This window comes from Leptodactylus fuscus, chromosome 2 (assembly GCF_031893055.1).
Source record: "Leptodactylus fuscus isolate aLepFus1 chromosome 2, aLepFus1.hap2, whole genome shotgun sequence".
Lineage (NCBI taxonomy): Eukaryota > Metazoa > Chordata > Amphibia > Anura > Leptodactylidae > Leptodactylus > Leptodactylus fuscus.
Genome location: NC_134266.1, coordinates 91,998,329 through 92,013,727, shown reverse-complemented (window position 1 = coordinate 92,013,727; position 15,399 = coordinate 91,998,329). Strand labels below are relative to the sequence as shown.

At 42.2% G+C, this 15,399-nt stretch overlaps 1 protein-coding gene across 1 annotated transcript in view; it reads right to left on the bottom strand.

The window, feature by feature from the left end:
- Window positions 1-5,975: 5,975 nt before the first annotated feature.
- The window catches only part of DYRK3 (dual specificity tyrosine phosphorylation regulated kinase 3), a 313,386-nt gene continuing 303,962 nt past the window's right edge, over window positions 5,976-15,399 (bottom strand). Inside the window, exon 4 of the transcript XR_012715048.1 lies at window positions 5,976-5,986. The gene's annotated coding sequence lies outside the window, so the exon portion shown is untranslated. The remainder of the gene's footprint in view (window positions 5,987-15,399) is intronic.

Below are 15,399 nucleotides of genomic sequence, written 5' to 3'. Positions count from 1 at the left end.
AGAAGCAGTAAACTACAGCAAAGCATATAGCCCAGACTATTGCAGAGAAGAAACTTCATAAAGAGCACATGCATGTAAGGTTGTGAAGAAAGAGTCCTTCAATAGTACAGGTGGACTGTAACCTTGCCTCGAGGCTTCGGCACCATGCTCTGGCTGTATGCTATGGCGCAGGAGGTGTTTCCGGCTATGATTCCTTACTTTAGGTTCTTGTTGTACTGTTTGAACACTGTTCTATTCCCTCACCTCTGTAATTGATTTTCCACCACATCCACTTACACCTTTGCTTCCACTATGCTCCTCAAATAGTTAATCTCAGTCTAACTTGTGAGATTGACATCTATCCTTCCAATCAAGTTTGGGGTGGGTTCTTTCTTTCTATATATTGTTTTTTCACCCTAAACTTTAGTTCTTTCCATTTGCCTTTCTGTATCTGCTCACTTTATATTGTTAATGTCTGTATTTACATTGCTGACCTTTGGCTTTTCTTGTGACTACTGTCTTGGATTTTGATTCTGTACTGCGCTGCTTGACTGGTTCTGACCCATTGTCTAGCTGAACTACCATTTGATGTCATTTCTCTTGTTTTTGTTCTGTGTTTTCACCTGTACCATAAGAAGGGACTGCCGCTCAATTGTCCTTTGCTGCCTAGGGCAGTGAAGCAAGTATGCAGGGACAGGGGATGGGTTCAGCTTAGGACTCACTTGTCTTGTCATTCCCTTTCTATCAGGGCTTACCAGCAGCTACTGTGGACTTGCTTTCCTCTAGCCATTCCCTTACATGGAGATAGTATTGTGATAAAGCTTTGGATGTAAAAGGGATTTCTTCAGACATTATGAGATCTGTAAATTACAGAATTACTTTGTATGCAATTTTCTAATGTACATCAAAGAGAAAGTTTTACTCTACTAATATACTAGGCAAACTGAGGTCTTCACCAGAGCAGATAATGGTTTCCTTACCGATCCACACAGAGGACTTAGGTTTCTTTACCACCTGTTTTTAGCTATACTCCACAAAACATAAACTATGCCGAGTTAAAATGTTGCTGAGCGCAAATTTCTATAAACAGACTTACATTTAACATTGAGCTTATATATTTGGAATCTTAAAGATTAAATATACTATTAAATAATGAAGCAATAATATTGTACACACAAATGTGTAAATAAAATTCACACATTTAAACATTCTTCGTACAGACTGCCTGTGGTTCATCAGCTGTTGATGCTCCCACGTGTGGTTGGTGCTTATTGACCACAGAACTCCACTAGCTTAAGTAGTGGAATCTGGAGAGGATACGTAAGTGAAGATAAGGCAGTAACACATGCATAGATAGCTATCTAATAATTACTATTTTTACATCACCAAAGTTAGCGAGTACTATGAGCAACGAGGAGAGCACTATGAGTACAATTACAGTTACGGGAAACTAACATGATTCTTGCTAAGACATTCTTTTCCTTGCTGTAAATGCTCTGCCCTTCTACTAATGTAATGTATTAGTAAGACAGTTCAGATCAGTAGATAAGAACAGATATTGCAAATTTTAACTTGAATTTTTTAACATGATGCAAGTTGATGTAAAACTTTGCAATACATATAGATATGAGGCCGATTGTCATTCAAAGCATACAACCTTTGCAATGCAATCAAATGATTCATGCTTAGGGTTGAGCCGATCTTGAGATTTCAAGATTGATTTTAAAATCCGATTTCTGATCATTTTCCAGCCAATCTCGATCCTGATCGCGATCGTAAAATTTGCTCGATCGCCGATCGGAATCCGATCCTTTCCGAACCCGATCCTCAACCCTAGTCAATGCTTCTCTATGGGAAAAGTCACTTTTAGGGTTGAGCCGATCTTGAGATAACCTCCGATCTCGATCCCGCTGGAAAAGAACGGGTCGGAATTCTGATCGTGATCGTGAAATTTACTCGATCGCCGATCGAAATCCGATCTTTTCCGATCCCGATCGCTCAACCCTATTCATGCTATATGTTTCTCACCAAAAAAGTTGAATCCTCTAAGCCACAAATAGTTTGATGATGAGAATAAAGAATTTTCTGATCCATCACTTCTAACCCTGACAAGGAGATATAGATTTTCTTGGTAGTAAACTTGGATTTCTGTCCCCAGACCAGTAACCATTTGGTAGTGAATGGATTGAGGGAACTGTAGTGGATCCAAGAGTCATCGCCAGTAAGAAGATTGATATGCATCAAACCAGTGGGTCAAGCATCAGAACCAGAACCAGGAGAGGGACAACAGGTACAGCGTGATAAATTCATGAAGTGAAACAAAAGTGCAATCTAGTAAAAAGGCCAAAGTCACTCTCAGGTTTGGAAACAGAAATTTAAAACAGGAGCCACATGAGTCAAGGTGGGAAGAATGTCCATTAAATCGGGCAAAGTAACCCACAGAAAAAAAGTAAAATAGATGCTCTAGGACCAATAGGGCTGACACTACCATTAACAATCTCCAAAATCTCCACACTAGAGCCAAATGTGTATCAAGTATGAGTATCTTATTATGTAGTAGGATATTAGCCTTGAAGTACAGTAATACCAGGCAACCATGTTCCATTGCACACATATAGACACATTATAGATCACAGAAGCTCAAGTTTTATTCTTGCCTATTTAGAAGAAGTAAATGTGCAGTATGAAGCATCTACAGTGGGTACAGAAAGTATTCAGACCCCTTTAAATTTTTCACTCTTTGTTTCATTGCAGCCATTTGCCAGAAATGTAGATATTTTTGCAAATATATTAAAAAAGAAAAAGTGAAATATCACATAGTCATAACTTAAAGTATTCAGAGCCTTTGCTGTGACACTCATATTCAACTCACATGCTGTCCATTTCCTTCTGATCCTCCTTGAGATGGTTCTATTCCTTCATTGGAGTCCAGCTATGTTTAATTAAACTGATTGGACTTGATTAGGAAATGCACTCATCTGTCTGTATACAGTAAGACCTCACAGCTCACAGTGCGTGTCAGAGCAAATGAGAATCATGAGGTCAAAGAACTGCCCAAGGAGCTCAGAGACAGAATTGTGGCAAGACACAGATCTGGCCAAGGTTACAAAAGAATTCTGCAGTACTCAAGGCTCCTAGGAGCACAGTGGCCTCCATAATCTTTAAATAGAAGAAGTTTGGGACGACCAGAACTCTTCCTAAACCTGGCCATCCAGCCAAACTAAGCAATTGTGGGAGAAGAGCCTTGGTGTGAGAGGTAAAGAAGAACCCAAAGATCACTGTGCTTGAGCTCCAGAGATGCAGTAGGGAGAGGAGAGAAATCTCCACAAAGTCACCTATCACTGCAGCCCTCCACCAGTTGGGGCTTTATGGCAGAGTGGTCTGAAGGAAGCCTCTCCTCAATACAAGACATATGAAAGCCCACATAGAGTTTGCCAAAAAAAAAAACACATTAAGGACTCCCAGACTATGAGAAATAAGATTCTTTGGTCTGATGAGATGAAGATTGAACTTTTGGCATTAATTCGAAGCGGTATGTGTGGAGAAATCCAGGCACTGCTCATCACCTGCCCAATACAATCCCTACAGCGAAACATGGTGGTGGCAGCATCCTTCTATGGGGGTGTTTTTAAGCTGCAGGGACAGGACAACTGATTGCAATTTTTTTTTATTTTTATGTAGATTATGAGCCCCACAATGTACATTTTTTTCCCTATCTGTATGTCTTTGAAATATGGGATGAAAGTCCATGCAAACACGGGGAGAACATACAAACTCCTTGCAGATGGTTTTCTTCCCTTGGTGGGATTTGAATACCAAGACTCCAGCACTGCAAGGCTGCAGTGCTAACCACTGAGCCACCATGTGGCCCCAACTGGTTTCAAAACCTCTTCCAGACTACTCTGGACCTCAGACTGGGCCGAAGGTTCACCTTCCAACAAGACAATGACCCTAAGCATACAGCTAAAATAACAAAGGAGTGGCTTCAGAACAACTCTGTGACCATTCTTGACTGGCTCAGCCAGGGCCCTGACCTAAACTCAATTGAGCATCTCTGGAGAGACCTGAAAATGACTGTCCACCAATGTTCACCATCCAACCTGATGGAAGTGGAGAGGATCTGCAAGGAAGAAAGTCAGAGGATTCCCCAAATCCAGATGTGAAAAACGTGATGCATCATTCCCAAGAAAACTCATGTCTGTACTAGCTTAAAAGGGTGCAAATACTCAATACTGAGCAAAGGGTCTGAATACTTATGACCATGTGATATTTCAGTATTTCTTTTTTAATAAATTTACAAAAATATCTACATTTCTAGGTTTTTATCTGTCAAGATGGGGTGCTGAGTGTGCATTAATGAGAAATAAAATGAACTTTTATGATTTTAGAAAATGGCTGCGATGAAACAAAGATCGAAAGGGTCTAAATACTTTCCATACTTTCCGTACCCACTGTACATATAGGAGTCAGCAATTATGCCTCTTAAGAAGAGTAAATAAAGTATAGCAAGGAACTTCCTGACAGGTCAATCTTTAAATAGATATATTTGTCAAATATAAACGTTTTCTTGTCTAAAGACAAAATATGTAATTATATTACAAATAAATATATTGTAAGTTTCTTTTCTTTAACAAATGAAAGTTATGCCAGTCAAATTGGCCCATAGCACAATATTGCCAAAAACTGTTCTTGACTTTTTTCCGCTTTTCTCAGCAAAAAAGAAAAATGAGAAAAATGATGTTTTACTAATGACAGTAGTCGTGACTCATCTTTGTGGTTTTCCAATAAACTTCACACCTAATTATTTGTGCAAGAGCCAAAAAGTTGTTAATGTGACCTATAAATTCCTTTTGCAGCAGGTCCATTTTTGTAAGCAGAAAATTTTTAGCATGTTGGAAGAATCATCTTTCAAGACATGAAAGGTGCAGCAGATATGCTGGATGATACTTATTCTTTTTACTCCTGTAAATTTGATGGTGAAAGAATTATCAACTATAGGGGGAGATTTATCATAACGTATAATTTTAGGCTAAGGCGTCACATTTCAGAAATGCTTACCTTCCAGCCGTCCCGGATTCTGCAGGACATTCCCGGATTCTGGGTTGTGTCCCGCCCTCCCGGTTGGCGGGAGGTATGTCCTGGTTTCAACTTATCTGCATCTGGTGGACACAGATGAGTTGAATACACTGGCGAGTGAAGTAGGATCTGTCACAGTTTAGTTGCTGCTGCACTGCAGACCTCCGCTATAGGCATGATATGATGACGTCACTCACATCGTTCCTACAGCTCCATGACTGAGACTGCAGACAGAGCTGCAGGGGAGCAAGGAAAAGTAAGTATAAGTGTTTTTTTATGTTAAACCTTGAGGGAAAATTGAGGGGGAACATGATGAGGGGGGGCACATGAAACTAGAGCAGATGAAGGGGGCATGAAACTGTGGGCAGAGATGGAGGGGGGACATGAAACTGGGGGAAAAGATGGAGGGAGGAGATGAAACTTGGGGCAGATATGGAGGGAGACATGAAACTAGGGGTAGATTAAGGGGGCACTTAAACTGGGGGGATATTAAGGGGGCACTTAAACTGGGGGGATATAAAGGGAGACATTAAACTGTTGACAACTGGAGGGGGACATTAAACCGTGGGAGTAGCTGGAGGGGGACCTGTCAGCTATAGTTGCCCCAGTTTAACTGCCAGGTCTACCATTGATCAGGAGGACGAGGGACCAAAAGTCCCTCAAGATCTCCTTGTGAATGTAGCACCAGTGTACTAGTGTGATCAGTGTTCCATTCACTTCTATATAGCTGCGGGTGCATTTCAGTCATGTAGGTGGATAGTAAATAAGTGAAGTACCCCTTGCTGTATTGTACATCTGCAAAGAGTCACCACAGCTGGGCTCCCTCCCCATACGCTCTTCAGTAAAGACAGGGAGTTACAGTTTACCAGTTGTTTTACATTCTGCTCATATATACCTACTTGTATTTGTTACAAGACTTTCAAGTAAACAGCTGAGTGTCTCCTATGTCTGTCACCACTACATCGGCACTACATTATAGGCATAAAAGCTACAGTAAGGTCGTACTTCATGGACTTCATGCCCCCTTGTGAAATTGGCCCAATAGGTCTATTACATAAGCCAATTTTAAGAGTAAACATCATGAACAATTTTTCCTATATTTTGCCCCAGGCAATTGAATTTGTCAATCAGTTATTATGGTGAATTTACATGTTCAGGTTTTTACATTTAGTTTTTGAAGCTAAAACCAGGAGTGGATTGAAGACAAATTGAGGAGAAGAACCTGTCTGTTATACCTTCATACTTCCTCTCCCATCATGATTCACAACTGGCTTCAGAAATGATATAATCTGAGCACATACCTTTGCATCTTTTATGCAACACAAAAAAATTCAAGATCATTGGCAGAGCATAGCCCAGTGCAATCATATAGTGTCATGCTAAAGTTTTAGGCAGGCGTGGAAAATATGCTGCAAAGTAAAAATTCTTTCAAAAAGTGTTTCTTAGTTTATTTTTGTAAATCAGCAAAATCAAGATTAAACACAAGAAAAATCTATCAAATCAATATTAAGTGTGGCCACCTTGAAGGCATTTTTATTTTGCAACATTTTTTCCCCACCTGCCTACATTTTTTGCACAGCACTGTAGAATCTCATGGAGAAAGCAAGGCAGGCACAAAGAAAGCTAGGCATTTCATAGATTTATGCCGCTGCTTGCTTTACTTTAGACCATTTCTGTAGCTATATTTTAGTGCAATTTGGTGCATTTTGACCAGACCTTTCCTGATAAGCCATGTTTCTTTCCCTTTAAGTCATGCCCGTTCTTAAATGAAATGGAAAGTGTCTAAGGTTAAGGCCCGATGTAGCGAGACGCAGGAAAAAACTGCAGAAAAAAAAAAACACTGGAAAGTATCATATTTTTCGTTGCTTTTTCATATAGTTCTCCTTGGTGGACTTTCTGCCCTTACTACACCCATACAGAGAACGCCAGAGTTTCCATCAGTATAACTCACATGCTCCAATTTTGAAAAACATGGGCTTTTTTAAAAACGCAACTTCTCCACTGCAGATTTTTTTTTGTAATTTCTGTATGGAATTAGCCAGAACCCCATTCACTTTGCAGGTACTGTAAAACACAGTATTTTTTGCCGTGGTGTTTTGTTTTGTTTTTTTGCAACGTGTGGCTTCAGCCTAAAACACATTGTAAATCTGTCCCAATGAATATGCACTCCATTTTTCCAATACGTAGAGACATAGCTTTGTCACATGCTTCTACTACGTATTTCAAACCAAGATAGCATCTAGTGTACAGAAGCTCTGTTGTCAGCCATATGTGTAGCTGGTTTTCAGACCTATTATAAGCCATTATCTTAAAAGCTATCTCAAATGACAACATTCAACAGTAATTCTTTCCAAGCACATTAACTCCAAGTCCTATTCTATAAATTCAAGTACGTAATAGTTGGATGGAAACATGATAGACATTAGGTAATTCACAATATCTAAAATACTTCATGTGATAGCGCGCAGCTTGTCAATAAGATGCATTGGATTGAAATGGGCTAACCTATATTTTTTTTTCATATTAGGACTGTTAGAGTATAACATTATAAGCAGCGCTGCACCTCTAATGAGGCGACGTGAGGCGGCCGCTTCGGGCGGCGCACGGGAGGGGGGCGGCACACGGGCGACTTTTTTTTTTTTCTTTTATTGCTTTTTTTTTTTTTTTTTTTTACTTTGAACCAGCGCAGGAGAGCTGCTTCTCTCTGCGCTGGTTCAGACGTCTACGCATCTGCGTAGGCGGCGTCACTAGGCCGCCTACGCATGCTGACACGTACTCAGACGTCTAGGTATCAACGTGGGAGCGTGGGAGCAACAACAAGATCGGTAAGTATAAAACTTCTTTTTTTGTTTTATAATAGGCCACTACCTGCTGGAGTATCTCCAGCAGGTAGCGGCCTATTTACCTACCTCCCCAGACCTGCTCACTGCTGCCCCCGCTTCCCCTTGTACTATAGGCCGCGGAGGCCAGCAGTGAGTAGGCCCGGGCAGGCCGCCCCCCAGGTGAGGTGAGGGAACATAATAAACAATGTTACTTACCTCTCCGGGATCTGATGTTACTCCTAGCAGGCTTCGGGCCTATATGGTAATGCCCAGACGTCACGTGGTCTGGAATATTACCATATAGGCCCAAAGCCTGCCCTAGCAGTACCATATAGGCCCGAAGCCTGTGCTAGTAGTAATAGCCTGTTACTGCTAACACAGGCTTTGGCCTGTATGGTACTGCTAGGGCAGGCTTCGGGCCTATATGGTAATATCCCAGACCACGTGATGTCTGGGCATTACCATATAGGCCTGAAGCCTGCCTGCTTTAAAGAGGACCTTTCATGGGTTTGGGCACAGGCAGTTTTATATACCGCTGGAAAGCTGACAGTGCGCTGAATTCAGTGCACTGTCGGCTTTCCCGATCTGTGCCCCGGGTGAAGAGCTATTGGTGCCGGTACCGTAACTCTTCACAGTCAGAAGGGCGTTCCTGACAGTCTGTCAGGAATGTCCTTCTTCCCAGCAGCGCCTATATCGCTGTACTGTGTGAGTGGGGAGGAACGCTCCCTCCCCTCCTAATAGTGCTCTTCTATGGACGAGTACTGTGAGCAGAGGGAGGGGGCTCACACAGCACAGCATGATAGGCCCTGCTGGGAAGAAGGACGTTCCTGACAGACTGTCAGGAACGCCCTTCTGACTGTGAAGAATTACGGTACCGGCACCAATAGCTCTTCACCTGGGGCACAGATCGGGAAAGCCGACAGTGAATTCAGCGCACTGTCAGCTTTCCAGCAGTATATAGAACTGTCTTTGCCCAAACCCATGAAAGGTCCTCTTTAACATCGGGTCCCGGAGAGGTGAGTAACAGTGTTTATTATGTTCCCTCATCTCACCTGGGGCTCCGATTATTATACTCGGGGGTCTGAAAAAACCCCTGAGTATAATAATAGTTCATGGGTGTGCAACTGTGGAGCTTGAAGGTTCCACTGTGGCCCCTGTAACCTCTATTATGCATAATATAGGCTGCAGGGGCCGCTGTGGGATATATATATATATATATATATATATATATATATATATATATATATATATATATTTATATATATATATGTGTGTGTGTGTATATACATATATAGGGTTTGGGTGCGTGGAGAATTGAGGAGTCAAAGATGTCTATGTTTCAAACTTTACAGAGTCAAGTCACAGCTGAAAGAAGTGGTCATAGCGGTCCAAAGGGAAGAGACTGGAAATGTGGGGAGACGTCTCCTGTGAGTATTACTGCATTGTATTTATTGTAATGTCCCCCCCCCTTCCTGCTGTCTTTGGCTGACGATCAAAAGATGAACATTTCGATCGTCCGCCTCAGGCAGCAGAGAGGCTAGGTTCACCACTAATTATAAGGGAGGGGGAGAATTTATATAAAGGGCCATAGGGGAGGAGTATTTGCACATCATATACTTAGTAAGGGCTTGTGTGTTGTAGCTTAACATCAGTATGATTTTTTTTAAACATTTTACACTAGGTTCACACTAGCATTCAGGAAATCCTATCTGCTTAAAGGGATCCTATCATTAAAACACAATTTTTTTCTCACTACCACGTAGGACCTTTAGATGTCTTCTCCGCACCGCCGTTCGGTAGAAATACCAGTTTTTGTCAATATGTAAATGAGTACTCTCGCAGCACTGGGGGTGGGCCCCAGGGCTCAAACAGTACAAGGCGCGTCCCCGCGGAGAAGACATCTAAAGGTAGGAGGAGAATAGCCTTTCTTAAGGCTATTCCTATGTGTTAGTGAGAAAAAATTGTGTTTTAATGATAGGATCCCTTTAAAAAGCGGTTACAAGGGGATACCCGTGTAACACATAGAGTATAATGGAATCTGCAGGTTTCCACCAGAAAAGTCCTGTTTGCATATTATAAGCAGAATGGGGGATGGAATCTGTGAATGCTAATGTGAACCTAGCATTAGATTGTTTGACTTTTGCATTTAGCATGTGTTATAGCAAGTTGCACAACGCGCTTCACTAGCAATGCCGTGAGACAGCAGCTGCTCAGCCAATACCTTTTCTCTGCTGAACAATCCTAGAAAGTTTTACTGTAGCATTACTTTGCATTGGAGTTTTCATTATAAGAAATTCAGGAAATATGATCTGTTGAGTCAGAGAAAAATGAACTGAAGTAACCTTAAAAGAAATCTGTTACCAACATTTACCCCACCAAACCATGCCATGCCCATGACACTACCATGGGGCCAATCCATTATACACAGTTCACAGTTTCATCTATACATCGCTTTAAAAATTTACCCCGACTATGTAAATTAGCAGTGTGATGTCACCCGGACCAGTTGTAACACCGCCGCAGGACACTTCTGTCTCCATCTTCTCCTATAAACCTGTAATTTCAAGTCATGCGGCACTGAGTGTGTGATGTCACATCTGCTATTCTATGCCTGAATGTTTGACTGCACAGGTCCAAGATTTCGTAGCCCTTGTGAGAAGGTGACAGGCAGAGTGCTGGAGTCCAGATATATCAGCCCCAGGTTTCTGACATATGTGTGGTACAGGGCGGATCAGGAGTAGGCCTCAGCACAGATATAGATCCTGGGCTCATTACTGACCCATAAAAGGCTGCAGATCCTGCAGTTCATGGCAGTTCCATAAGGTGAAAGGTAGTGTACGGTTCTGTCCTGTAACCCTGAGTCCAGTGAGACAATATTACACTTGTTTTGTTTGTGTGGCTGGAAGTAAGCCATACGTATAGTTAGGTTATCCGTTATGTTTAGTTAGCTGCTCAGACGAGCAGGTTTTTAATTTTTTTTCCTGAAGTTTAGGCTGTATTTTGTTTTTTCTCATTTTGTGCCTGAAGTCAATTTTTCTGTATTTTCCAGGTTTTTTTTTTTTCTAAATAAACCAGTTTGCTGTATATTTTGTGTCCGTGTCTTGACTGTTTGGGTCCGCACTACTGCTGCTACCGAGCTACTTTCCCCACACCCTATAGAAGAGAAAGAAGCCATCATTCACACAATGGGGGAAAGTGCGTTGCTGGACAGTTCCTCATAAATAAGCCGGACTGTTCTCTACAGAATAGCGCACATCGGACCTTTCTCGCCTAATGGCAGGAAATCTTCAGATGTTAATTATAAATCAGTAGGGGAACACTGAGTTAACATCTTAGATTTAGAATGTACATTTCAACATGTTTGCAGTCATGTCTTTATTTAAGGGTGAAAATCTAAGGAGACAAGTTCCTTTAAGAAACAGAGGGAATCATAGTTGGTTTTTGCTGTAGAATATACAGTTCTTGCACGCATATTGCACAATTTCTATTTTCAGACGCATTTGCTGAATCATTGCTTTAACTTTCTGCAGCTATTTTTAACGATTTGTGTGGGATTATAGACGTATTATTATAAAAGTATTAATACCCATGTGAGACAAAAGATATGGCAGATGGTTAAATGGCAAAGCTCTATCTATAAATATTCATGACACAGCATTACCAGAAACTGATGATTAATTAATTATGAAAAAGCATAAGACTGCCATCTCAAATGCTAAATACAGTCAGAACATTCTTCAGAATTGTAGTTCAGTATATTATTTCCTTTATTTCTTGAAATGTTATGCATGGATACTATGTGTAGTGTACGCGTTGATATAAGGGGAACAGAAAACACACATTGGTATTTGTGTCAGCCATGAGTTTCACTGACCCATACATTGAAATGAGTGGAGTGTGCTGCAGACACACAGGTATAGGATCTGGACACAAAGCCGCAAAAATGACAGCTGTGTGTATGGGACCATAAAAATGAATGTCATCATACTAAAATCCGTATTGCAGATAAAAAGTAAGGTCGTGTGCATGAGGCCTAAAAGATCACAGATCCCGTCATGCAGGCGAATAGTAAATTCAAGTACTGCAGATTTTTGTGTGCTTTTGATTTTTAGGCTCCATGGGATTGTTTAACTCGGATTTGTTACACTCCATCAATAATTTTTTTTTTTTTTTTTTTTTTAAATACTTTATTACCACCTTAATAATGGCTGCTTTTTGACTGACATCATCCATAACTAAGGTGGAGCTTAGTGCCAAGCCCCCCAATTATTACCCTGGCACCAGTGGCGTAAGTACCGCCATAGCAGCTGTAGTGGCCTAGTGGGACCCTGTTGCTTTTTTCTTTTTTTCTCTTTTTTTTTTTTTAAATAGGTTGCAACGGGCCATATTTATTTACTGATTCCCATGGCAAGAGTATTTGTTGGGCGAGCTTTTTCAGACCCCAGAGTATCGTGATCAGAGGTCCAGGGAAGGTGAGCAAACATAAAAACAGTGTTACTCACATCTCCGGCACGACTTCATGCTGTCTTCGGCTGCTATAGTGACAAAGACGTCATGTAGGTCAGGACAGCATCGCAACTCATGATGACGTCAGCATAACCCACGTCTGTGATGTCATTTAAGAGGACCAAAAACAGCAGGGAGTCTCACAGGAGAAGTAACACTGGTTTTTATGTTTTTCACCTCCCCTGGGCCACCAATCATTACATACATTATACACATATACTCATATACACATTATATACATCATATACACATTATATACATTATATACATCATTATATATATTATACTCTGGGGTCTGCAAAAACACCCAGAGTGTAATATTAGTTTGTGAGTGGTGTACCCCCAAAATTTCGGGTTCTGTCAAAATTGAAATTTTTACAGTATTTGTAACAAACACCATGGGGGCCATGATGAAACATAATACTGTGTGTAAGGGCCGCTATTGAACATTATACTGTGGAGAGTCCGTTATGTCACATTATACTGTGTGGAGGCCACTTTGGAACATTATGTATAAATGGGGTGTTATACTGTGCGGGGGCCAGAAAAGGGGGTGATATTCCATAGAGCACTCAAGTCAAAAATTTGCTATGGGGCAAATTTTATACTGTGGGAGGAAGGCAAAAAAAGGAGGTTATATACTGTGGAGAGGGGGACAAAAAAGGGGTGCCATATATTTTGTGGGGCAAAAAAGGGGTCACATACTGAGGGGGAGGCCTTATACTATGGGGAGGCCAAAAAAAAGAGGTCATATACTGGGGGATGCAAAAAGGGGGTGCCATATACTGTGGGGGGAGGCCAAAAAGTAGGTCATTTATTGTGTGAAGAGGCCAAAAAAGAGGTCATATAGTGTGGGAAGAGGCCAAAAAAAATCATAAACAGGGGGTCAAAAAAGGGGGCCATATACTGTGAGGGGGCAAAAAAAGAGGGTCCTGCTCTGTGGGGAGCAAAAGTGGGGCGCCCTATACTGTGGGTTCAAAAATAGGGGGTTATATACTGTGTGGAGGCCAAAAAAAGGGAGTCATATATTGTAGGGGAGGACAAAAAAGGGGTGCCATATACTGTGGGGGGAAATAGTGGGCATCTACTGTGTGGGGGCCAAGTCATATTTTGTGGGAGGATGCAAAAAGGGTTCTTTATACTGGGGGAGCAATAAAAGGAGTGCCATATAATGTGGAGGGACAAAAAGGAGGTCATATACTGTTTAGTTGATGTACTTGAGGGGTGAAAAGGGAGGTCATATACTGGGGAGTAAATAAGGGGATCATATACTGTGTGGGGGCCAAAAACAAGGGGGTCATATACTAAGTGGGGGCCAAAAAAGTTGGTTGTGTACTGTGTGGGGGTCAAATATGGAGATTTTCTTAATCTGAAAATGGCCCCATGTGTCCTACCATTTTAATCATGTAACCAAGGATAGCTCGGTTGGGTGTCTTTTCTTTGGGGCGGATGCCTTTTTATAGTTAGGCAGCAGAGGGGCTAAGTTTTCCCCGAGGCCTGGGTTGTTTCCAAATGTGGGTTTACTTCTGGTTCACTCCAGTCCAATACTAATGTGTCCTCACTATGTGTAATATCTCTGAAATGCTCCCTGATCCTAAATAAGTCTAATACTAACAATCAGTGTTGGACTGAAGCTCCAGGGGAACAGATGAATCTCCGGGTGGATCCATGATCAAGGAAGGCTAGCGGGCTCCTAGTCCTCGACCTCTGCAAAAGGTGCCTTGTACAGTATTTTTACTCACAAGAATATCACACTCAGCCTATGCACCCATATATTAAGTGGTTACAATTAGAGACGAGTGAATATCGTTCCATCGAGTAGATATTCGATCAAATATTGGCTGGAGAAATCATATAACTTCCGATTTATAAGAATAGTGGCAGTCATGTTCGTGTCATTTGCGGTTTGGAGATAGATAGGTAGAGACATTGTGCTAAGGGTGAGAGAGGATCAGGGGCGGATCCTAACACAACGGTCCTGGTCGGCGGGAGGTATGTCCCGATTTCTCCTGCTTTAACTCTGCGCTCCGGCATTTGTAGGCGCGATGTGATGACGTCACATCGCGCCTACAACTATGTGTATGAGTGAGAGAGCGGCGGGGAGCGATGGAAGGTGATTGTGTTTTTTTGTGTTAAACATTAAGGTGGAACATAATGTAGGGGACCCATGAAACTGGGGGCAGATGGGGGGGAAGAACGGCATGACACTGAGGCAGATGAAGAGGGGAAGAATGGCATGACACTGGGGCAGATGAAGGGGGAAGAACGGCATGACACTGAGGCAGATGAAGGGGGAAGAACGGCATGACACTGGGGCAGATGAAGGGGGGAAGAACAGCATGACACTGAGGCAGATGAAGGGGGGAAGAATGGCATGACACTGGGGCAGATGAAGAGGGGAAAGAACGGCATGACACTGGGGCAGAGACGTGGGGGCCATCAAACTGTGGGCAGATGAAGGTGGGGGGGAGAACAGCATGACACTGGGGCAGATGAAGTGGGGAGAATGGCATTAACTGGGCAGAAACAGGGGGGACATGAAACTGGGGACAGAGATGGAGGAGGGGGACATGAAACTAGGGGCAGAGATGGAGGGGGGACATGAGACTAGGGGCAGATGAAGGGTGTATATGAAACTAGGGGAAAGATGGAGGGGGAACATATAATTTACAGGTGACTCTAGGAGGATTATACTGTGTGGGATCGCATGAAAAATGAATGAGACTGGGTCAACATAAAAGTGGGCAGAGCCGCACATTTTGTCCCTCTTACTAATCTTCAAAAGTTGGGACGTATGGGTTAGAAAGGTGTCCGGCTGTGAACACCGGTGAGCGTTTTGTGCTGTCCGCCGCAAAACCGTTTTTTTTAAAACTCTGTGTCCGGTTTAAAAAATCCGGTTTCGCGGCGGAGAGCATAAAATGCTCACTGGCGCTCACGGTCGGACCCGATCTGACAGCCTTCTGTCTTCTGCATGCAGAAGACGGAAACTCAGAACGGACTCCGGGTACTAGTGTGA